Here is a 26,797-nt window from a genome sequence, read left to right on the forward strand (position 1 = left end):
AATGCTTGAGTTTTAGTGTGATTATGTTGGGCTGAAAAACCCAACATACTCGACTTCAGCTTATTCTTCGCCCCCATTTTCTAAACGCTACTCCTCCTACAGTTTTAGGGGTACAACACCCAAACTCTCCATACTTCTTAGCCCTATAGCGGAGCAGGTTGTTTGTGCTTTTCTAAGCAATCCCGCCCCCTGTCTTTTTGTGGCGCCGCTCAGAACACCCCAATTTTCCCATTGACTTTGACAGGGAAGATTTTAAAACTGCTGCCACAGCTTTGAAGCTACACTCCCCAAACTTGAATAACATAGTCATGGTGTCATATGATGATTGTTGGATGCCCAAAAGTGGGCGGAGCCACCAACAGCCAATCAGATTTTACCTATTGCGTTGGCGGAAATTCAACCTGCTGCCATTCTCAGAGTAACAACACTGGGGTCCCCAAACTTTGCAGAATTCGGCACCAGGTAACTGCTGGTTCAAGGTAAGTAAAAGTGGGTGGAGCCACCAACAGCCAATCAGATTTTACCTATGGACTTTCAATGGGAAAATTCAACCTGCTGCCATTTTCACAGTATTAACACCAGGGTCCCCAAACTTTTTACAGTTGGTAACTAGGGGACTGCAGTTTTGGTTTTGAAAAGTGTATTTTACCTACTGAATTTTATTGGTTTGATGCCAGGGTTCCCAAATTTTACCCAGTCAGTCACTGGGTGACTACATACTCAAAGTTAGAAAAAAAATGGGAGGAGCCACCAAAAGCCAATCAGATTTTACCTATTGAATTTTATTGGTTTGATGCCAGGGTTCCCAAACTTTACACAGTCAGTCACTGGGTGACTACATACTCAAGGTTAGAAAAAGTGGGAGGAGCCACCAAGTGCCAATCACATTTCTTTCACATTTTAACTGTTGCCATTCTCACATATTTAATGTCAGGGTCCCCAAACTTTGCAGTGTTTGTCACTGGTTAACTACATTGCAAGTATAGAAAAATGGGCAGGGCCAACAACAGCCAATCAGATTTCACCTATAGACTTCATATGTTTAAATTTAAACTGCTGACATTCTTTAAATATTAATACTAAGGTCCCCAAACTTTGCAGAGCTAGTCACCAGGTAACTGTGGAGTTTGGAAAAGTGGGTGGAGCCACCAACAGCCAATCAGATTTTAACTATTGATTTTCAATGGGGAAATGACCAACCTGCTGCCATCCTCACAGTATTAACACCAGGGTCACTAGGGGACTGCATTTCTAGGTTTTAAAGAGTGGGTGGAGCCACCAACAGCCAATCAGACTTCACCTATTGAATTTTTTTTTTTTTAAATTTAAAATGCTGCCTTTCTCACACTATTTATGTCAAGGTTCTCAAACTTTGCATAGTCAGTCACTAAATTACTCCAAAGTGCCCTCTTCTGCTTTAGACTTAGCGATGAGGTCTTATGAGGAAAAGAAGAAAGAAAGAAAAAAAAAAAGGTCATAAGACCTCATCGCTAAGTCTAAAGCAGAAGAGGGCACTTTGGAGTAATTTATTGAACTTTATTCGACCTGGGACACGAGGTATCTGAAGTGAGGAGCATACACTGAGAATTGCACTTATTTATAATTGTAACAGTCAGTCACTGTCTGACTAAGTATTCAGGGCTAGAAAAAGTGGGTGGAGACACCAACAGCCAATCCATTTTCACACATTAAATTTCATTGGTTTATATTTAAACTGATGCCATTATTTAAGTATTAATTCCAGGGTTGTTAAATTTTCCAAAGTTAATCACTGGGTATTAGCCGCTCAAAGTTAGAAAAAGTGGACGGAGCCACCAACAGCCAATCACATTTCACCTATTTACTTTCAATGGTAAAGTGTAAAATGCTGTCAGTCCCCAAACTTTGCAAAGTTGGCCACTTGGGGGGGGACTGCAGTTCAAAAATAGGAAAATTGGGTTGGGCCAATAACAGCCAATCAGATTTCATCCATTGAATTTTATTGATTCAAATTTAAAATGCGGTCACTCTCACACTATTTATGCCAGGGTGCCCACTGTCTGTCACTGGGTGACTTCGACTCAAGGTTAGAAAGAGTGGGCACACTCACCAATCACAATTTACCTATTGACTTTTATTGGTTTACATTTAAACTGCTGCCGTTCTTTAACTATTAATCCTAAACTGGGTAACTGCAGTTTAAGGTTAGAAAAAAGTGGGCGGAGCCACCAACCGCCAATCAGATGTCACTCGTGGGGAAATTTATATTGCTGCCATTCAGACACTATTAAAACCAGGGTCCCCAAACTCTGCACAGTGGTTTTTACTATATAACTGTTGTCCAAGGATAGGAAAATTGGGTGGAGTCAACAACAGATCAGATTTGACCTTTCTGATAAAGCTTACTTAGTTTTTACCTTTCCTTCTCCTTTAAGACCAGGAACACAGGGGCCTAATTTACATCTTTAAAGATATGATTATTTACAATGGGAAACATTTTGCTGGAAACAAAATCTTTAACATAATATCAGTGCAAGTTTTTCATGAACAGTATTTCAGGTTTGATATTGATTTGGTGCGAAGATAATTAGCATATGATATTTTGTTCTACTCAAGTGCCATGCAGCTATGCCAAAGATATGGTAGTCAGAGATAAAGAACTGTTATGGTTTTTAGCCATTTTCCAGTCATTCATCTTTCATGGAAATGTTTTTTTCTGAAATAATTTAAAATAATGATCTTAATGCTATATAAATATCTGCCTGGATATATGCTTATTAATTCTGGGAATATGTATTCATTCAAGAGAAGGAGAAGAGTTATTACTAATGCATAACATTACTAAAGCATATCATTTCTCATCTTGATTTAATGTTATGGGAAACCAAAGAGGAAACAAGTAAAAATATTTACTAAGCATTGAAAAATGCTCAGAGTGTTTTCTGGACAGGGGTTCTTTCCATAATTGGGGTCTCCAAAATCTACCTTAAAAGGAGAAGGAAAGGTAATAACTAGGTAAGCTTTATCAGAAAGGTCTATGTAAATACAGCCATAAGCACTCACAGAAAAACTGCACATAGTCCTCTATCAAAAGAAACACAGGATTTCTGGTCTGAAGCTATGAAGACCAAACTAAAATGTCAGCTGCTGTCTGAGAACAGCAAACAGAAAAATCTTCTAGGGTTCTTTACTCAGGTATGGTAATGTTTTCTGCAGAATAAATATGGTGTTCTAGGTGGCACTAATGTGGCAAATCTATTGGCAGTAAAATGCTAAAATGACTTTAAAGGAAACCGTGAAACGACTGAGCAGAATGTTTACAACACTCTCTCTATCCTCTCTATTTATTCCTATTCTTCCTACTTTCTCAACTTTGGTTTTAGTTTAACTGAATCACTATCTCCCCTCTTTAATCCCCCCACTATCATATTATATTTTGAATTTGTTATACCTGGAAAAACCAGAAAGCGCACTAACGATACTCACTAGCCCACAACTCTCAAGGTAGATTCTAGAAAGATATCTATATTGAGGAGCACATGGACGCCCCTCAAAGATGGGAATCTCATCTCTTGAAACTCCGGCTATTTTCTTTTCATGCACTTCTATTTTATATTGACTGTTACCCTCTTTCTTTGTGCACAGTTTAATACATCTACATTGTTGAACAAATATGTACTAATGTGCGCTGTCCTGGATTGTTATGCCACAAATTTCAATAAAAATAAAAATTTAAAAAAATAAATAAATAAATTAAAAAAAAAAGACTTTAAAGGAAAAGTAACACAATTTTTTTAAAGGAGAAGGAAAAGCTAATAAAGAGTTAATCTCAAGCTGCAGGCATACCTTCAGTAGTGCCCTTAAGCCTCCCTATATTTCACCTAAACATATGATCAGAAGCCAAGGTATTTTCTAATAAAGCATTTAAAATAATAAACGCTGGGAAGGATAGGGTAATTATTAGAGCAGGGTAGAATAGATTTTTTACTTAAAAAATTTAGTGTTACTTTCCTTTTCCTAAGTTTGGATCTACCCTAAGTTTACTAAAAAATCATATAAACATGGAATAAACCCAAAAGATTGTTTTGCCTTCATTAAGGATTATTTATATCTTGGTTGGAATCAAGTTTAAGGTACTGTTTTATAATTACAGAGAAAAAGGACATCACTTTAAAAAATTACAATTATTTGCTGATAATGGAGCCTATGGGAGATGGTCTTTCTGTAATTTGGAACTTTTTGGATAACAGGTTTCTGAGTTTGCAAACTCATTGTATTATCTGACTGGTTGGGGTCTCAGTAAATAAGACAAAAAAAAAAAATCACAATATATAGCATATAGACAACACACCGGGAGATTGCTTGCTATCCGACAAATCTTCCTTGTCGTGGGTGACTAATCTCCCCAAAAGGCCATCCCATCGGCTAGAATGTTAATCACCGGTAGGATGGCATATGCGGTGGCGTGATTTGCCGAAGTTTCCTCTTTGGCAAATCACACCGCTGCGTATGCCATCCCACCGGGGATTTACATTCCAGCCGTTGGGATGGTATTTCGGGGAGATTAGTTGCCCGCGACAAGGAAGATTTGTTGCACGGTCACAGCCCAAAAACAAAGAAGTCATCAAAAAAGTTAACATTGCAGCGTACTAATTCCAGAAGTTATAGCGTACCCATCACCTAAAAATAATTTCCCTCACTGGATAATGCGTAATAAAAACTAGTCCAAAGAAACTATTAAAAGTGTTTTTGGTTAAATGTACTACAGGTATGGGATCCGTTATTCGGAAACCTGTTATCCAAAAAGTTCCAAATCACACAGCCATCTCCCATAGTCTCCATTATCCGCAAATAATTGTAATTTTTTAAAGTGATGTCCTTTTTCTCTGTAACCAATCAAGATATAAATAATCCTTAATGAACGCACAACAATCTTATTGGGTTTATTCAATGTTTATATGATTTTTTAGTAGACTTTAGGTAGCCTGCACTCTAAATGGGGGGGAGCATTTGAGCACAGTGGCCCCCTCTCGGCGCAGACTGCCATAGTGAGAAAGGGGCCTAGCTTGCTTGCTATGTATGTAGAACAGTCGGTGAGTCCTACTTCCTACTTATGCAGATAATGAGCAAGCTTGGGCACTCACTCTTTATTAGCATGCGTATGCCCCAGCATGGCTGCGATTATGTAAGCTCTCTTATTATGCAGGGGCCAGAATGCTCAATCACTGAATTTTCTTACAAAAATACTACTGTTTCCCTCATTCAGTGAGGAATTTTTTTTAGGCGATATGTGTTCTTTAAAAATACAGCACATAAGAAATATATGCATGGGTATGGGATCAGTTATCCAGAAAGCTCTGAATTACAGGAAGGCTATCTTCCATAGACTCAATTTTAATCAACTAATTCTAATTTTTAAAAATTGATTTTGTTTTTCTATTATAGCACATTAGCTTAGTACCTTATTACTAATAACCCCATCTATATTATTACACAGTGGAGGAAAAAAAGCAAATTGGACATAATGTCACACAAAACTACAAAAATGGGCTGGACAAAATTATTGGCACCCTTTCAAAATTGTGGATAAATAAGATTGTTTCAAACATGTGATGCTCCTTTAAACTCACCTGGGGCAAGTAACAGGTGTGGGCAATATAAAAATCACACCTGAAAGCAGATAAAAAGGAGAGAAGTTCACTAAAGGTGGCCACACTCGTGGCAGAATATTGTTAAATCCGCCACTAACCTTCAGGGCTGAAACGGCAGATAAGGCGATAGAAACAATAGGATTTCTACCTCCTTCTGCCGATTCAGCCTGACGGCAGATTTTGCTCAGGTGCCTCGACTCGTCGACTTGCCATACACGCACCGAATATCGTACGAAACTAGGTTTCGTACGTTATTATCGGTGCGTGTATGGTCAGCTTTAGTCTTTGCATTGTGTGTCTGTGTGTGACACACTAAGCATGGACAACAGAAAGAGGAGAAGAGAACTGTCTGAGGACTTGAGAACCAAAATTGTGGAAAAATATAAACAATCTCAAGGTTACAAGTCCATCTCCAGAGATCTAGATTTGCCTTTGTCCACAGTGCGCAACATTATCAAGAAGTTTGCAACCCATGGCACTGTAGCTAATCTTCCTGGGCGTGGACGGAAGAGAAATAGAGACATTTTATCATCTTACCGTGATTTCTATTTCCAAGTCACTCTTCATGGCAGCATTCCCCAACAATGGGTAATCCCCGCCCCTCTAGGTGACTGGACAGGAAAGGGTTAAACTTGACATATAAGCCCCCCCCCCCCACAGCCCCTTAGTCTTAGTAACCAAGCAACTGAAGGGAGGGGAGGTTGGTGAATGCTGCCATGAAGAGTGACTTGGAAATAGAAATCACGGTAAGATGATAAAATTTCTCTATTTCCCAAGTCACCATGGCAGCAAATCACCAACAATGGGAATTCCCCAAGCTAAAAGAAGAGAGGGACACCAGAGGCTGCTTAAACAAATTTATTACAGAGCATTCAGTGAATGACTGCCTGAAGAATCTTTCTCCCAAATCTCCCTTCTTGGGACTGCAACACATCCAGCTTGTAGTGCCGAATAAAGGTAGATGCAGAAGACCACCTTGTTGCCCTACAGATCGCTTCCGGTGGAGCCCTGGCTTCTGCCGCCCAGGATGTAGCCATTGCTCTGGTGGAATGTGCCTTACGATCCCTCGGGATCTCCCTGCCAACCAACTGGTATGCCAAGATGATACAGGAGATGATCCACTGACTGACAGTCACTTTCGATGGGGCATATCCCTTTCCTGGGCCCCTTGGAATTATAAACAACTTGTCCGTCTTGCGCCAAGACTCTGTTCGTTCCACATAATGCGATATTGCCCAGACCAAATCTAAGGTGTGCCAAAGTCTCTCCTGCTCCGACTTGGGATCTGGACAGAATGAAGGCAGAACCACCTCCAGCTCCCAATGGAACTGAGACACCACCTTTGGTAAAAAACCAAACACTGGTTTCATTACCACCTTGTCCTCAAACACCAAAGTATGTGGTTCTCTGGCCGAAAGGGAGCAAATCTCCCCAACTCAGAAGCTTTTTCCAGCGGTTCAAATGGAGCCGACATTAAAGCCCTTAAGACTAACAGTAGATCCCACAGAGGAATTCTGGGCTTAAAATACGGACGAACCCTCTGTAAGGCGTTGAAGAATCTCTTGATCAACGCATCTTCCGCCCAGACATTCTCCGTCAAAACTGACAAGGCTGACACCTGACACCTGACAACCTCTTCTCAACAACCCTTGCCTTTCAGTTTCCAGGCCATCAAGGACAGATGACCCATGTCCCTGCAGTAAATCGGGCCCTGCGACAGCAGATCCTGCCAAAGTGGAAGCTTCATTGGTGTCCCTACTGCTAACTGCCGGAGCAGTGGATACCAAGGACGTCTTGGCCAGTGAGGAATTCCTCAATATTCTCCATATCATGCGAAAGGGAGGAAGAACGTCCTGCTCCAGTCTTGAAGCAAAGCATCCACGCCTACTGCAGACTGGCAAGGATTTCTCGAAAAGAACCTTTGACACTTGTGATTCTGAGATGACGCCATCAGATCTACTTCTGGACTTCCAAACCTTTGTACAATCATTTGAAATACTGCTGGATTCAGACTCCATTCATTTGGATCCAAAGTATTCTGACTGAGGAAGTCGGCCTGGAGGTTCTGCACGCCTGGTAAATGCAGGGCAGCCAACCCTGCCAAATTGTGTTCTGCCCAAGACATTATTGCAACTGCATCAATGAGCTGACGAGGCCCTCAATCCGACGGGAAAAACAAACCTGTCCAATCAACAACTGGTTGATTTCTGGTAAGGAATTAGTTGGGTGGGCCATAAAAGGGTCCCATACACAAACAGATAAGCTGACAAATCAGTCTGAAGGGCCCAAACTGAATGATTAAATCTGCCCGTGCATGGCAGCAGTTAGGGACACAGTTGGTTGTTTAGTCCATCGGCCAGGTTAGAAAATGTTGGTCTGATAATGATAAAATTTGCACACGTGTTGTGTATCAAAAAACATTCTTGGAGGCCTACAATGGAAGTCACTTCCATACAATTGGTGTCCGCCAACTATTTCATGTTCAGAACATTCTCCAATTTGTATTTTAAAGTTGAGTACAAATTGAGCCTAAATGTTAGTTTCTGATCGCTGCATTTAAACGTACGACCAATATCCAAACATTAGTCGGAAGAAGACTAAAATCTGAACTTGTATGGCCACCTTCAATCAGACAATCTGCCAATGTGAGTACACCTCACCAAAAGAGTAGATCTTTGTCTGATTTGGTCACTGGCTGGGCCAAATCGGACATATCCACTAGTTTCACTGGAGAAGAAGTGTTCTGGCATACCGCAATAAAGTCATGAATGATACAATTCAAGTTAAAATAGGGCAATAGGGCACACAGTTACATAACAAATAACAGAGCCACTCTGTAGAAATATATTTGTAGGGCTGCTTGGAGAGATACAAAGAAAACATTTTCACTTTATGACATAACTTATCCTTTTAAGATTAGACACCATGAGCCACTCAGCAAAGATTTAATGCATTTAGAAAGTTTCCAAAAACCAATGCCAATGGCATTAAATACAAAGCCATTTTGCAGGGATGAGCCAACCTAAACCATGGCTAGGAAAAGCACCCAGATGTTTTCCCTACTGCTCAGCAAGAGTCTGAACTCCAACTCCTGCATGATGTGCCCAAACAATTATTCACTCCAAGTCACTAGCTCTCTTCCTCATGCCACGTTAGACAAATTATTAAGAAACTCAGTTTGCCCTGCATTTTTCTGCTTGTCTATTCATGATGGGATTTTAACTTCTCAACTAACTCTGGCATATTCTGTCACAAAGCATTTGGAAGTCCCTTATTTCTTTAAAGGACATGTAAAGCCTACATTTACCTACAATGTATATCAGTTGGGCACGTCTCCCCCACCCATCATGTGTACTGCATATATCCCCTCCGCTTGCCAGCACCATCACATTTTCCTAAAGCAAATAGCCACTTTCACCAGGTGACCATTTTTCCTCTGATACATAATTGGATACATTTAAATCTGCAAACAGCATACACACACTTAAAGCTAATTTTACCGTTAGAGCAAAATAAGAACAACCTACACACTAAAACTGATCCTGTCCCCTTTAAAATCTGATGTGTGATATCCAGCTACATTTGTTTCTTTGGATGATTTCAGATGAACTGGCAGAGCAGGAAACACATATTCCTTCTCATATTTCCCTTTACTCGATCAGCTGATACTAAATATGGAAAAACACACAGCAAGCATTTTTAGAAATTATCCCAGTAGCAGTATATGTCAAAAGAAGTATGTTATTTGGATTTAGCTGATAGCCTTTTATAGAATATATAATATGAAATAAAGAATTGTATTTCCCTAGCTTATCATTCTCAAATATTATGATTTACTTATAAATATATATCTACAAAGGCATTGAGTCTGCTCCCAGCCCCAAGAATTCCACAGAACTGAGCAGTTGAGGACCCTCACAAATGTGTAATTTCTACCAGGATATATTGAAATTGCTTATGAACTAGGGCCACACTGGTCCCTCTGCAACAGCAAGGTTGGCTTTCTCTGTGTAGTTATATGCCAAAAATTACAACATGCATAAATAGTGACACTCAGTACAGTTTAATTTCTAACACTGTCCAACATCACCTACAATCGTATATTTTAGGGAAAACTAACTTAACTGCTCCACATGTGCATCAGTGAATTCATGGTATATATTAATATCCCTTTCAAGTGCTTAAAATTTCATGGTGACCCCATGGATAGCCCAACCCCCAATTTGAAAGCTCTAAACATACATCTACACCAGTAATAAAAGACTTTTGGAATTATTGGAAAAACACTTGACAGGGTCCCCTTGATGTACCCGCACCACGTGTTGCCAGTAGACATGCACTGCAGCTTAGATCAAAGGGGTACTGAAACCATCAAACACACCAATTTTAATTTTTTTCCATAAGCCCTGAAAGTGCGGTCTCACTTTATCAGTGTATATATTATTTTCCGATTCTGCGTACAGGCATGCTCTTGTAGTCTCAGGCTGAACAACACATTACAGAACATACAGCAAAGTAGCACTGCAGTGATTTGATTAAACCATTGGAGGTTGCGTACAAAAACAAGCATCATAGGTTTCCGGTGCTTTGGTGCTTGCCTATCACTGCATTAAAAAGAGTAAAGTGATTAACTTTTAAAAGGTAACACATACTTTCCAATTACAAACTACTGCAAGACATATGTGACTTCTACACTGGAAATACTGCCTCAAAGCAAAGTATTTTAAAAGTCCCCTGCCATAGGAATTCTATGCAAATATTACCTGTGCGTGCTAAGATCTTTAAAATGCACTTTCTGTATGGTGGTTTCTCAAGGGTAAACCAAGTAGTAATCTTGCATTCCTCGCATGTATTTCTCTCCTCCTCAAATTCCTGTCTCTTTTGGGTTAAGAAGGGCCTATTGTTGGAGGCTCCTCTAGCTGAACTAATGCAGTTTCCTCAAGACCTACAGTAGCAGCTGTTAAACTGTGCTGTGTCTGCGATTCAGTATTCTATCTTCCAAGATTTCAGGTTTCATCACTTCAGCTTAAGCTGATGAAAGGTAGGGGGGGCAAAGAAATGATACAGAGCAACTGCAAAAAATGAACTTGTAAAACTGATTTTTACCCATTTTTTGTGACCAGACCCCTAAATACCACTCCCATTTGACTTAAATTTGCCAGGTTATTTAAAGTTTGAACACATTTCTGGGGGTTTGGGGTCCTGTTTTATGTGTTATTACAGTTTTGTGAGTCTCAGTTCCCCCAAGAGACCTATTTAGCTTATTAGTTACAATTGTATCTCAGTGCAGGTGGGGCTTTTTACCTTTCTGGCTCCCTGCCAAAATCCCACTTATTTAATTAAAAGCAAGAAACAATGTTTCCAAGTCCAGGTGACGCTAGTTAAGATTTCTGGGCTCTCTGCCAAAAGCTACTTTTAATTAAATTTGTATCTTTTTTAGCTTCAGTGCAGGAGATAAAAGGGAAATGAGGGACTTTTCAGTAAGGCGTATTTCGGCTACATGTGCCTGCACCCGAGCGTATTCCATTCATTCAGGTGCAAGCACATGTAGGAGGCGTAGGGCGGAATTTTCAGCAAGCGCTTTTCCGCTTGCCGAAAATATCCACCCTACGCCTCGTTTGGCATTAGCCTAAGAATCTGGGACTGCGGGTTGAGCTGTCAAAAGAGGGACTGTCCCGCAAAACAGTTGGGAGGTATGCCTAATACTTCGCCATGATCAGGGGAAAAAGGGCAGCGACAGCAGTGGCAACGTCCCTGGCTACGTCACACCCATCACCGACTTCTTGTTAGGAGAAATTACATAAAACTGCATAAGGTGCTTCCTCTTATACTCTCTTAAAAACTAACAGTTAATCTCTTTTCACACTGTAGTTCTTTAAAAAGGAATAGTATGAAGATAGTGACATTCCAATAGAATTTGTAAAGTGTCTATAATTAGTGGTGCTTGCAAAGCATCACTTCTATTATCTCACAGGCTTATTATTATTCTTCCGTACAAAAGTTCGGCACGGAACTTGTCCTGCACCGTTTGTCGTAAACCCATGAGCGAGGTGTCAAATCGTGCAGCCTATTCAGGAATGGGGTGCTATGTCTTTTCTAAGGGGTAGGCAGTTAATTGCCCCTGCAGGGGGCAATTAACTGGTCCAAAAATCCCATAGACTTAACATTGAGGCCAACTTTGACGGATTGTAGCGCAGAGAGGGAATTTTTTTGAAACGTGAAATTTACCACATTTGAAGAGGTTTGCAACCTGTGTCAGAAGATACCCCGCACAAGGGTATAAGTTTTACCCCCGGGGCAAGAGAGGTCCCCAAATTTGCCCCATTGACTTATAATGGGGATTTTGGCAAATAACTAGTTTGTCCACCACTCACATTTTCTTCAGGAAATGTACCTCTCTAGTTTTTATTGTTGTTCTGTACCTACTCAGTCTGAAATATCAGCAACTATCTGGTTACTAGGGTGCAACTTACCAGAGCAACCAGTAAGTGTTTTCAGTGACTGACTGAAAGATTAAAAGCAGATGGCCTGGTCTATTATTTGGAATGCCAGATAAATCATCTTCGCAGAAGAGAACTGTACAGGTGATGGTGTACTACTGCAAGCTGTATGTGCAGTAACACAGCAGCTGTGAAATATTTTAGATTACACTGAGCAAGGCAGGCATATGGTGATCGGGGGGGGGGGTTTACACAGGAGAACACTGAGAAGCATCATACTTGCATTAAGCCTACTGAAGACAATAACATATTTTTAAAAAATCCAAAAGAAATATTTAGCATTTTGGATATATGCTAGTATAGGTACCACAAACAGTCATATTATTCCAGAGAAAAAGTAAAAATTAAGATCTGCAATCCACTCTCTGTAGCTGCACTCACGCTGAAATTATACCTGTCAGAGTAGCTACATAGAGCTATGGAAAAGAGCAGTTACGCTTCTCTTTGTCTGTCTACAAAACACAGGTGGACAGAAAAAGGTGGGTATATAAGCAGTGTGCAGAAAAGTTTAAATAGGATGTTACAAAAAACGGTAAAAAAGTCTTCAGATATGCCTCTGTTGGGATACTTTACAAAAGGCAAAATCTGAAACAGCAAAGACATTGGACACCACTTAAACAACACAATAAAGCATAATAAAAGAGAAAACACAATTCTATACTTTTGTGTAGCAGTGACCAAGACTTGTCACATTACACAGCCAAAAGACATCCACAAAATAAGGCATATGCCAAATGTGCGGTTTTTAACATGTTCAGCTTTATTATGGTAGGAGAGTGTACAGGAAGTCTCTCTGGATTTGCAAATTAAACTCCATTTCCTCCAACTAAGCAAAGGGAGGGCAAATTCAGATTAGTTTAGTTTAGCAGTCTAGATTTTGCTATATGTAGGGGCAGATTTATCAAAACAAGAGTTCAAATCCTCAAATGGGAAAAATTTGGATTTGAAACGAAAATTTCTGAAGATCTCAAATATCACAAAAATGCGTACAAACAAATCATATTAGTCACGATATTATTGTATTGACGATCTGAAAGTCACAAAATTTTCATACCGAACAATTGTTAACAACGGCAGAGCCTTTCCGAATTTTTCGCGCACGTGTCCAAAAAAGTCATGCAGGCGTCCAAAAAAGTCACGCGGGCGTGAACAAATCGGCGAAAATACGCTCGGAGCGTTCATGTTTGTGTATTGATAAATCTCTCCCCTGGTGTCAGAATAGCTTGAATTGATCATGCCCATAAAGATAGGCAAAAAGCAGTGCAGTGTTTTGCAAGTAAGGGCCGTGTTAGACATGGAGATTATTGTTGCCCGCAACAAATCTTCCTTGTTGTTGGTGACTAATCTCCCCAATATGCCATCCCACCGGCTTGAATGTAAATCGCCGGTGGGATGGCATATGCAGCGCCGCGATCTCCTGAAATCGCAGAAGTTTCCTCTCAAGGCCGCATATGCCAGCCCACCGGCAATTTACATTGCCGGTGGGCATATCGGGGAGATTTGTCGCGGGCGACCAATCTTCACGTCTACCACGGCACTTAGCATACCTTTAGATTAGATAAGAAACCAAAAGGGTTATTTACGGTGATAACCTGGAATTTTCCGCACAAATCTGGCACTTTCAGACATTGCATTTAATTCTATGAGGTGGCAGTAGATAAATTTGTCTATTTGGTGCTGTAAGGAGAAACACAGCAGGCTAACAACTCAAAACCCATGCCATAGGTCACAGATATTGAAGGGATTCTGCTAACAGGGAAAGTCGGTCATACCAACAGAAAAAATGACCTCCCACATATTCATACCCTTAATAATTATACAGGGATTCTTGCTGTATCTACATAACATTCAAATAATAGTGCACCCTCCTGGAAATTTTATGTTCAAATATTACCTAATTCCCCCAATTTATATATTCTTAAAGTTAATTCCATTTCTATTAAGCACTACAAACACAATGTGGGGGTTTGACTGCATTACTAAATTATGTCTTCTAAACCAAAAGTAAAAAAGCATATTGTATTATACACATATTGCAGTGTTAATGCAGTTAGCCTAAATATACTTTCACTACCTGTCAAAGGATGATTATGTACTAACAGGAAAGCAATGAATACATATTCAGCCATAGTAATCCCATTGCAAATGGCAAAAGAAATTCTGTACATGCACAAAATACCTTTTCAACCATAAAGGAAGAAAGATGCATGGAATGACATAAGGCAATGAAAACAAAATTTTTTGATATGCAAGCCACCTGTTTACAAAGAACCACTAGCGCCGTATTACCTCTCCAGGCATCGGGTGCACACTGGGCATCTGTCACGTCGTGCGCAAAACCGCCCCCCCCCCCCCAGATGCCCGTGCGTGCCCGATGCCTGGAGAGGTAATACAGCGCTGCCTTTGCTACTTGCCTCGAGTAAAAGCCAAGGTTTCCTCAGCTTATACATGAGTATATATGGTATATTGTATACTGGCTGAAAGGGAAATAAATCCCCTTTTTATCATATGCTTATTAAAGTGCATAAAAACTATTTGCTCTCCTACAGGGGCACATTGCTAGAGCGGCTAGCACAATTGCTTTCTCTGCACTAGAAGAGCCGAAACTCTAAGCTTTAGTTCACCTTTAAGAGCTGAATTCCTGATTAAAAAAAAAAAAAGAAGCACTGCAAATTATGTTCTGAGGTTTGGTACCAACCCAAGGTAACCACAGACCTAAAAGTGAAGATATATAAATCTGAAGATACCTCCAGTAACTTCCTATCTTTTCTGCTGATTTTATGCACAAGCTCTGGGCTGCTATCAGTTGGTGAGCTTACAATATACAGAATATAGAAAATATACATGTCATGATACAAGGCTGATCAGTAGTTAATTCAGATTCTTGATAAATGGCAGCTCAGAAAACAGTGCAATTTGCATCAGAATTTAATTATCAGCCCTGTAGCACTGGCTTCAATGAAAGAGGAACCTCACTTTTGATCCCGTGTGTACATCTTTGAAGACCTGGATCACTCCTGTTTTAGAGATTCTAAAACATTAGACTGATGCATCAAGTTTAGTATATAAAATATGGCATTTCTACTACATTAGGTTCTGGTCTCCTTTATCGTTACCATAAGCATATTTTTGTTGCTCCCGCTAACCCCATGAATATGCCACCTGAGACATGTTTCTCTACTTATCTTATGGCAAGAGTGCCCCTCTTAGGCTGATGTCAGACGAGGCGTAGGGCGGGTATTTTTGGCAAGCGGAAAAACACTTGCCGAAAATTCCGCCCTACACCTCCTACTTGTGCCTGCACCCAAATGAATGGAATACGCTCGGGTGCAGGCAAATGTAGCGGAAATACACATAAAAACGCGAGCGTTTGAAAGTCTTGCGTTTTTATGCGTATTTCAGCTACATGTGCCTGCACCCAAGCGTATTCCATTCACTCGGGTGCAGGCACATGTAGGAGGATTAGGGCGGTATTTTCAGCAAGTGGTTTTCCGCTTGCCAAAAATATCCGCCCTACGCCTCATCTGTTGTTAGCCTTAGTGGTGATTTTTTACCATTCAAGATTGATTTTTGTCCACAATTCAAGTTTTTTGCGCTAAAAAAATTTGGAATCGAATTAGGTTTAAAAAACTCTCTGGCATTTATTAAGTGTAAAACGAAAAAACAACAACTTGAATGTAAAAATTTGCCAAATAAAAACTTGCAAGTAAAGTTATTTTATTATTATCATTAAGACATTTATAAAGCTCCAACATATTCTGCAATGCTGAAGTAGTGGATTCTGGGATTTAAAGTCCCAGAGAATCTGTGCACCACTCACTGTGAAAACAGGAGGGACCTAAAGTTCCAGAATCCATCCCAGAAATGGTTTGTATGAGTTAGAGACTATTATGGTTTCTCTCAATTTGTGGTTTCATGTTTGTCTATATATAAAAAAAATTAATAAAAAGTATTATTATTATTTATTTATTTTTGGCAGTTTATCAACCTGGTTATGCACCTTTTTATATAACACCAAATAAATGAGCTCAAGTTAAAAAAAAGAGAATACTTTCTCAAACACAAGGTGGTTTCACACCACAGAAAGCTTGCATGTATGGAACCTTTAATTCTACTGAAATATGTAGTGCTATACAAATGTACATCACAGCCGTAACCATCAAATAATGTTGAATCCTAAATATGCTATAGTGGTTAATAATAGGTTTACATATATAATAAAACTATGTTGTTGTTTTTTTTTTTTTTTTTTTTTTAATTACCGATTTTATTCATTAAAGCTGACAAACAATATATGCATGAGAAAAGCCTTTTCAGTCATTATGGATTCCAGAGCACTTTCCCACGCTAACACTTGCCATCCCTAAAGTGATCTCCTAATGGTATCCAGCTATGAGCAGGAAACCATTCGCACATCCCAAATGCAGGGACACTGTGTACGAGTACTACAATAAGCTTTGTGAGTGTGGGAAGAAACTATGAGCATGCAAAACAGCACTCTATTGTGCCAGAGCTGGAGTATATTCTTTCACTCAGCAATGCTGTATTTATTATAGTAGAACAATGTGTTAACTTTGTACAATTTAAATATCTGTGAAGTAACCAATGTTATTAGAATATCAGTAGTGCATTAGTTGTGATATTGCTAGTTACCACCTATATTGCTCCTGCACGTTTCTCAATTTTAGTTTAGTACAGTTTTCCTACAGAAGTCTATTTTCGTCATCAAACACACACTGAAACGTTTGCAGCAATAGGTTTCCTAAATTCTGTTTCATTAGGCAAGGTACAAATGTTTATTTTTGTGCAACTGAGCAAACGTTCAGTACAGGTATGGGATCTGTTATCCAAAAACCTATTATCTAAGAAGCTCTCAATTCCAGGAAATTTCTCTCCCATAGACTCCATTTTAATTGTTTGTTTGTTTTTTTTAAACATGTTTCTTATTTCTCTGTAATAATAAATCAGTACATTGTACTTGATCCCAGCTAATATATGATTAATCCCTGTTAGCGACAAAACAATCCTATTGGGTTTATTTAATGTTTAAATGATTTTTAGTAAACTTAAGGCATTGTGACAGTGTGCGACACAACATTCTTTCCTAAAAATGAAAGAGAAAGTGTGAGATGTGGACTACAGGGGGATTCTTAGCTGTCTGAGAGGGGTTATTAACCCTGGCTGCACTAATTGAGAGGCAGCTGAGAGAGGAGCTGCCTGGAGAGGTAAAAACAGGTGTGCTCCCACACCTGGGGATCACTCAGAAAGGAGTCACTCAGAAGAGTGTCCACTCTCAGAGCAGGAAGGCTACCTGTCTGCATGAGGAACTTCCAGAGGGGCTTGGTTGGGCCACCTGCCACTGAAAGGAGCAGAGGGAGCCGTAACCACGTGTATGAGTGCCGGAACGACAAGGCTTAGTGAGAAGCCAAAGTGTGCCAGAGGCTGGTGAGCTGGTATCCCAGGAGGGAAGAGACAGCAGTGCTGAGTAAGTAGCTTGAGTGTTCACGAATGGGAGAGTCACCGTGGATGTGTGAAGGTCATTGGGGTTGGTGAGAAGCCCCGGGAAAAGGTTGCAGAGTGTGAGAGTTACCCTGGAAGGTGAAAGCCTCAAAGAAGTCATGAATAAATTTTATTAACCGTTTGCTGTGAACTGTGATGTTTATGTTGGGAGGAGCTTGCCCCAAATAAACTTGTGTTTTTTGCCTGACAAAGTGGTGTCTCTGTCTCTATGCTCCTGATTCTCTGCTTAACTGCCTACCATAGCTAATTCCCCCAAAAATTACACGTACAGGCAGACAGCATGTCACCATATAAACGCTTATCTAGAAAACTCCAGGTCTACTAAAGCCACAGGTTAAACAGCTTAAAAAAAATATTTTATATATAATTTGTCACATGCAAAAGTTCTGACAACTGTCAACAGTGTCACCAATTCTAAGTCTCTCCTGCTATATCTGTCTCAACTTGTTTTTGCAGTCTTTGTATTTCAGAAGAATTGCAAGGTTTCCATACATGCACTATAAGGTTTGTGAGTTCCCACCAATCCAATCATAATTAGGCGGCTGAATGTGAAGGCCAATGTGAAAAGTTCAAGGCTGTTCTTGACGTCTGTTTGGATCAGACTTGTTTAAGTATATAAGCCTTTTTTGGCTGCAAATTCTTTTTTGTTCCGAGCCATAATACAAATAGAAAATGTAATTCATAAACCATAAAATTGAAAACTGTCTTTGAATGACATTGTTTACTTAGTGCTACATTGTAAGGTAAAATTTTAAGGAATACTAAGGACAAGGGCACATAGAGGATTCATTGCTTTCCTCCACAGGCAGTTTTTTTACAGACATGGAGCAAAGCGGACCCACTCTTATACGCACCATGCTCCATTGACAAGCCTGGCGTCGGCCAGTTTCAGGCAAAGAGTTCTCTTAATTTCCTCCAATTTGTCATGCCTTCATTTTAAAGTACAAATTACAATGAAATACAATGTTTTCATGTTTTGGAAGTTTAAATTGCTACAATTGCTTGAAGCATTTACAGAGGTCTTTAGAAGAAAACCAAAGCTTGCCCTTGCCTTCAGCATCACCTAATACTATAGATCATTTCAGCCCGGAGCGCAATGCTTTCTTTTTGCAACACCATCCTTAAAGGGGTTGTTCACCACTGAGTTAACTTTTAGTATGATGTAGAGAGTAATATTCTGAGACAATTTGTTCAAAAGCTCTTGAGTTTGGTTTTTTAGCAGCTGATTGCTAGGGTCCAAGTTACCTTAACAACCAGAGTGGTTTGAATGAGAGACTATTACATAAATAGAAGAAGACCGGACTAGAAAGATTCAGTAATAATAACTATAAAATTGTAGCCTCACAGAGCAATTGTTTTTTGGCTGCTGGGGTCATTGAACCCCATTTGAAAGATGCAAAAAGTTAGAAGTTAAATAATTTAAACTATTTAAAATAAATACTAAATACCAATAGAAAAGTTGCTTAGAATTGGCCATTCTATAACATACTAAAAGTTAAAGGACTGGTTCACCTTAGTTAAGGCAGTTTGTTTTTGGTTTGGTGATGCAGTTCAATCCCTGACGGCCTGCATCCCATCAAGTAATCAATCCAATTTGGGAGAATATCACCAAACGAACGTATCTTTGAATGTGTGGCAAGCCTTAATTCTGAAAAGCCAACCTAGAAAACTTTCACAGCCATCATTTCCCAGTCTGCTATTTTGGCCAACTTTACATAGTGTGTGGCGTCTACGCAAGATGCTTCTATTTTCTGAATTCCTGCAACCACAGCTCAGTCAAGTGAAGAAAAGCAGTCAATCACCCTGCTGCTTTTAGTGACACCCAGCAGTTAGAAGAATTACCTCAAATGGTCTATATACAACAAATCTGCTACACTTTATACTGCACCCCCGTCCAGAGCAGTCAGCTCTGACCCTGTAGTGCTTTGAACATAGACCTCATAAAATTTAGTTAAGTGGTCATAGAAGCAAATGGTTGTCAGATGTAGACGACATGTAGGTTCAAACTATTTGATTTACTATGTAATTCTCTACTATTGTAGTTCTCACTTACTGTATTCACCTATTTAGAAGGTAAGCAAATACACAGGCACAATCATTTCTGAGTTTTACAGTGACAAAACACACGTGCCAAGTCAGGTAATTAATCAGACTTTTTACATATTCACCAATTCATATTTAGGTACCTTAAAATGAGGAGTCTGAGGATTTATATACTGACTCCACAACCCTACTTAGGATCACAACTGTTTTTAAGTAGCTGAAACACATGGCACTAAAGCACCTAAAAGAACCCCTGATACCATAACCTCAGCTGGTGTCAGCACTTCTCAGGTGATACTTGCCCAATCCTTAGCCCTTATATAGTGCCACCATGAACTTTTATGGTGCTTGTGTTGCTCTCCAAGTCTATTTTCATTTGACTGTGGCTCACGAGTAAGAAAGGTTGGAAACCCCTGCCCTTAGCAATCAGCAGCACTCAAAGTTTTTAAATGACCACTATTTGCAGCTGGTATGTGTATGTTGTGTAAGATGGCAAGTCTTTTATGTAGTTTAGACATTAGATTTTTCAGCCCCATTATATTTTGACCCAGGCTAATAAATCCGCTTGTAGGATGTGATCTGACAATCCGTCACCATTCTACAAAATTTCCTGTGTAAGTTTATCATTAACATAACCAAACAGTAACTTACATATGTAAAGCTATGTACAATATTCTCTCTTTCATAGTAAACCATTATAGACATTTTGGTGTATTTTACATTTCCCACAATGCAACATATTATTTACACCTACAGTCTGAGACAAAGAAGTTATAAATGTTAGGTTAATGATGTTCTGTGAATAACAAAGTGTTACCAGCTGTGCATTGTTTGTTTATTATTTTCTAACTATGCCTTATTCTCATTAATTATGGAAAACGTTACAATGAAAAGCTTTATTTTGACTATCTGTGCTTACTTTGGTTATCAAGAAGATGTAATTGTTAAAGGAGCACTGGATTCAATATCCTGATAAGTATGAAATATGGCAACAGCAATGCAGTGTAATTTATTTGTAGAGCATCAAAATTGATATACAGTACTGCATTTATGCTTTTTAACGCATTCTATTTTACTATACAGGTATAGGATCTATAATTCTTAGGACCTAGGGTTCTCCGGAAAATGCACCTTTCATAATTTAAATCACTAGAACTTAAGTTTGCTAAAAAATTTTAACATTAAATAAACACAATAGAATTGTTTTGAAGCAAATATGGATTCATGCAGTTAAGTTAGGATTAAATACAAGGAACTATTTTATTAGTGCAAAGAAAAAGGAAATTATGTTAAAAATTAGAATAACTTGCTTAAAATGTACTTTATGGGAGATTGTCATCCCATAATTCATAGCATTCTCTACAGTAGGTTTCCTGATAAGTAATCCCATACCTCCCATCCCATATTATGAATGCGCATTTAACACACAAAATGCTACATGATGAGTTAACAAAAATACAATGTAGCCCAGCTACAGTAAACTGATGATTTGGATGCTGGTGGGTACAACCAGGCAAAATAAAATGCAATCAATTAGCTCATGCATTTAGGCATGCTCAGTGCATTTTTATAATAGCTAAATGATCTTCCTGCAGCACAAATGTGACCAGTGCAGAGAAAATGCTGCAAGCATAATGGTTCCTGTGTTCATCTATGCATATGACAGGCACAGGAGAGCCCATGCATACAGACCCCACATGAGCCAGCTGACTCAAATTTATTCTGCCATTTGCACCATGTCCATTCAAAGCTGTATTTTTTAGCACAGTCCCTTTCCATTGCACTTTTGTAGTGGCAACATGCTACATTTTTATGAATTCGACACAAACTGTATGGTCTGGGGGCAGGGCCCTCATTACCTAATGTATCTGTTTGTAAATTATATACTCATGTACAAATGCAAATTAAAGTAATACCTGTATATGTATTTTGGGATATTCAGAATGCACTTCAATAGGTGCACATTCAAGCACCAGTGTGTAAGAGCCTTTAAAAAAAGGGCAGAAGCTTTTCACTTGTTTTGCACCGTGTGTGGGGCTCTCAACCAACCTCTTCAGAACCATTACCTTTCAATAAAAAGCTAAAGAAGCAATTTATCAAAAACTAATCCTTTCAGATAAAAAAAAAAACATGTATTCTATGTACTCCATGTACTCTATTCTATGCCGCAATGATTCATTCCAGTAACAAATAATTTTCTGAATCATTTCTCTGCATGCAGTAGGCTTCGGGGAGCAAGAATTTAGACAGTGCTCAGCCCTACATACATTCTGACAAATTAACACAGATATCGCTTTTGATAAACGCACCAATTTATTAGAAACAGACAGAAACTTGGAGTGTGGGTGGACCCAGACATACTTAAGTTCAGAGAACTGAACACCGACCTGTAAGTACAACATTACAACATTAACCTCATGTACTAGTCAGGACTCTGCTTAACCTACTTCGGCATATCAACCGAATAAAAATGGTCATGCTCCCCAAATTACTCTACCTTTCCCATAATTGCTCAGTCTTTCTTCCCTCCAGCTTATTTGTCAAACTAGATTCTCTTATCTGTTCCTTCAGATGGGCAACAAACAGCCACATACAGTGGTGTGAAAAACTATTTGCCCCCTTCCTGATTTCTTATTCTTTTGCATGTTTGTCACACTTAAATGTTTCTGCTCATCAAAAACCGTTAACTATTAGTCAAAGATAACATAATTGAACACAAAATGCAGTTTTTAAATGAAGGTTTACGTTATTAAGGGAGAAAAAAAACTCCAAATCTACATGGCCCTGTGTGAAAAAGTGATTGCCCCCCTTGTTAAAAAATAACTTAACTGTGGTTTATCAATTTCAATTTTCAATTTCAATATCAATTTCTGTAGTCACCCCCAGGCCTGATTACTGCCACACCTGTTTCAATCAAGAAATCACTTAAATAGGAGCTACCTGACACAGAGAAGTAGACCAAAAGCACCTCAAAAGCTAGACATCATGCAAAGATCCAAAGAAATTCAGGAACATATGAGAACAAAAGTAATTGAGATCTATCAGTCTGGTAAAGGTTATAAAGCCATTTCTAAAGCTTTGGGACTCCAGCGAACCACAGTGAGAGCCATTATCCACAAATGGCAAAAACATGGAACAGTGGTGAACCTTCCCAGGAGTGGCCGGCCGACCAAAATTACCCCAAGAGCGTAGAGACAACTCATCCAAGAGGCCACAAAAGACCCCAGGACAACATCTAAAGAACTGCAGGCCTCACTTGCCTCAATTAAGGTCAGTGTTCACGACTCCACCATAAGAAAGAGACTGGGCAAAAACGGCCTGCATGGCAGATTTCCAAGGCGCAAACCACTTTTAAGCAAAAAGAACATTATGGCTCATCTCAATTTTGCTAAAAAACATCTCAATGATTGCCAAGACTTTTGAGAAAATACCTTGTGGACCGACGAGACAAAAGTTGAACTTTTTGGAAGGTGCGTGTCCCGTTACATCTGGCGTAAAAGTAACACAGCATTTCAGAAAAAGAACATCATACCAATAGTAAAATATGGTGGTGGTAGTGTGATGGTCTGGGGTTGTTTTGCTGCTTCAGGACCTGGAAGGCTTGCTGTGATAGATGGAACCATGAATTCTACTGTCTACCAAAAAATCCTGAAGGAGAATGTCCGGCCATCTGTTCGTCAACTCAAGCTGAAGCGATCTTGGGTGCTGCAGCAGGACAATGACCCAAAACACACCAGCAAATCCACCTCTGAATGGCTGAAGAAAAACAAAATGAAGACTTTGGAGTGGCCTAGTCAAAGTCCTGACCTGAATCCTATTGAGATGTTGTGGCATGACCTTAAAAAGGCGGTTCATGCTAGAAAACCCTCAAATAAAGCTGAATTACAACAATTCTGCAAAGATGAGTGGGCCAAAATTCCTCCAGAGCGCTGTAAAAGACTTGTTGCAAGTTATCGCAAACGCTTGATTGCAGTTATTGCTGCTAAGGGTGGCCCAACCAGTTATTAGGTTCAGGGGGCAATTACTTTTTCACACAGGGCCATGTAGGTTTGGATTTTTTTTCTCCCTAAATAATAAAAACCCTCATTTAAAAACTGCATTTTGTGTTTACTTGTGTTATCTTTGACTAATAGTTAACGGTTTTTGATGAGCAGAAACATTTAAGTGTGACAAACATGCAAAAGAATAAGAAATCAGGAAGGGGGCAAATAGTTTTTCACACCACTGTATAAGCCTCAAAACATTAATGGCTTCCAAGTTATAAGGAAGGCTGGCACTCTTACTCCTCTTTCTGTTATTACTTAGCTGTATTAATGTATTACTTAGCAGCGTATGTGGCTTGGTGGTTCTCTCCTTTAGCTGACAATTCCTCCTTCCCTTTCAGTAGAGGTAGTAGGTTTGGTGGAAGCATGTACAAATATTCTCCTTCCCCTTTTATGCTTCTATGCCGAAAGCAATTATCCTATCCTGAACGCTACTTATAGCGCCAACCTTAAAATGGTTGAAATTTTAAATACTTGAGGCCATTCCCCACTATAAGCTGATCTATCTGACCAAAGGGGGTCTGGAGAAATTTGAGAAAGTCTGGGGCCTATGAATGGATATACATGCCACATATGCCATATATAATATTAGACACTATCCTAAATTGTAGAACATACCCATGATAATGTCTGATATAATGATGTTCACCCCACGGCCTCCTTTCTTTCCATCCTACTTCTCTTCACCTCTACTCTCTCAAATGCCCTGAAATGCTTTAAAATCTGTTGGTTGCTCTTGCTGCTGCAGCTAATGTTGCGAGGATATGATTTGATTTTAGCACATGGACAACTGTTCTTTTTTTGCTTCCTTAAAGTTGGAACAAATACACAACACCTTTAAAAAAAAAAAAAAAAACTCCCAGGAAAGCTTTGTTAAAGAAAGTACTAAACTTCTGCAAATGCTTCAGGATTCCCAGGTTCAATATTTGATTTAGGTCTAGCAAAGGACTGAAAACCATCTCAGCAAAAAGCCCTACTAGGACTCAGACAAGGCCCAAATATTTCACTAAAAATAAAACAGCACTTGATATTCACACCAGAGTTGCAAATGTACTACAGAACATTCCCACTGTCCACCCGGATAAAATGGCCATATCTGATTAATTAACATTTTGGCCTCTAATATACATGGTTATATTTAGAAAAACAAAATATAAAAATCACGTTTTTTGTACATACTGAAGAAAGGGTATACAGTATGCACAATCTTTACATTTAGGGGCGTGACACACGGGGAAAAGTCTCCGTTGTCGCGGGCGACTAATCTCCCCGCAATGCCATCCCACCGGCTAGAATGGCATACACGGTGTTGCCTTGAGAGGAAACTTCGGCGACAAATCGTGGCGCTGCGTATGCCATCCCACCGCCGATTTACATTCTAGCCGGTTGGATGGAATTGCGGGGAGATTAGTCGCCCACGACAATGGAGATTTGTTGCGGTCCAACTGATCTCCCCGTGTAACCCTGCCCTTACACAGCAGATTGCTAAATAACATGTGAAGCACAAAACGAATCACCTGCCAAAGCAAAGAAAATAAAAATAAAAGTAGTTGTTCATACTTCTTCGGCCATTCAGCTGTCCACAGTATCCCCAAAGCAAGAAACTTGCCACTCAAAATATTTGTTCATATTTGGTACAGCAATATGTGGTGTTTGATCTAATGAGCCCTGTATGACATTGGTAGACTGGGAAAGGTAAGGTTTACTGTTTGTTAGATGTGCCTCTGTCGAAGCTAAAATCATTGAGACCCACTTTGAAAAGTGCGACTTGGGAGTAGGAATTGGTTTTCCTTGTTGCACAAAATTCACATCGTTTTAGTTATTACAGAAAATTAGACAGTTAATTGCCACTAACCGCAACTGAATTTCTGGCAGCCATTTTTATGGTTCAATAAGTTGACAGAACATGGGGAGTGTAGGCCATGTCTAATTTAATACATGGCTGGTCAGAATGATAACATGGGAAAAGATTTTTAAAAAATCTGCTTAAATAGAAGGGAATATAAAAAAAAATAAAATGATGGGCAGCCAGGTTTGTCTCTACTTATTTCATATTTTATACTGGCACCCAAGGGCATGTGTCTAGGACAATCCATGCATCACTATGGATTCCAATCAACCCCTCTATTTTGCAATCAGTCCATGCATTTGCTGAAATGTTAAGAGGGTTGGTATGGGTTGGGGTCCAGTGCCTCGGCAGCACCAGATTAAAAACAGTCCTAGCAATAGGCTCACCATCTGATTAAAAAATATGCTGCCACCTGGCCAGTAAATATAACCAAGATGCCAGTGTTATTAACAGGGAATCATTTTTTCAGAAAAGGTAGCAAGCAAACCTAATGTGCAGTACATTTAAACCCCAATTAATTATGCTGTTGGTGTCATAGGTTTCACCTAGGTTCTGGTAGAGCTGGGAGATATGACCAAAAATTTATATCACGGTATTTTTCAAAATTATATCTGTGTCACGGTATTTGACGGTATTTTTTTTTCCATGCATGATTAGGTGTTAACCCCATTTCCTAATAAATTAGAGAATAATTGCTGCAGTATTGAAAATCAGAGTCAGGCAAGCGAAGGATCGGCAACAGAAAGTCGTAAGGTAAATCAGGCAGGCTTAGTTTCCCAGGCAAGGCAGCAGACAACATAGCACAGGAGGGAGGCGTTTGATAGCTTTAAATACCCCCCACGCATGTGCAGAAGCGGCGCCGCCAGCGCGTCACGGATGTGCACGCTTTGTACGTGCGCTTTGACGCAGGTCCCGCGGACAACTGGACGCACGCGAGACTGGGCCGCACGCGTGAGTACCCTGACACCCCGGTATTGCGGTATCTGAAAAATGAATATAGTTTGAAAAAAAAAACACCGGTATTCGGTATTAAACGGTATATCGCCCAGCCCTAGGTTCTGGCACTACATTAGTGAAGAAAGGGACATGCAGTAACCACAACTGACCTGTAAAATGTATCCTTATAATACACAAGAGCCCTGAATACCCTTTAAAGGACAAGGAAAGGCTAAGTCACTTGGGGGTGCCAAATGTACTTACCTTGTACCCCGG

General features: G+C 39.6%; 1 protein-coding gene across 9 annotated transcripts in view; it reads right to left on the reverse strand.

The window, feature by feature from the left end:
* The window catches only part of arhgap32 (Rho GTPase activating protein 32), a 312,512-nt gene that overhangs the window by 115,519 nt on the left and 170,196 nt on the right, over positions 1 to 26,797 (reverse strand). The gene's annotated exons all lie outside the window — the stretch shown is intronic.

The sequence above is a fragment of the Xenopus tropicalis genome, chromosome 7 (assembly GCF_000004195.4).
Source record: "Xenopus tropicalis strain Nigerian chromosome 7, UCB_Xtro_10.0, whole genome shotgun sequence".
Lineage (NCBI taxonomy): Eukaryota > Metazoa > Chordata > Amphibia > Anura > Pipidae > Xenopus > Xenopus tropicalis.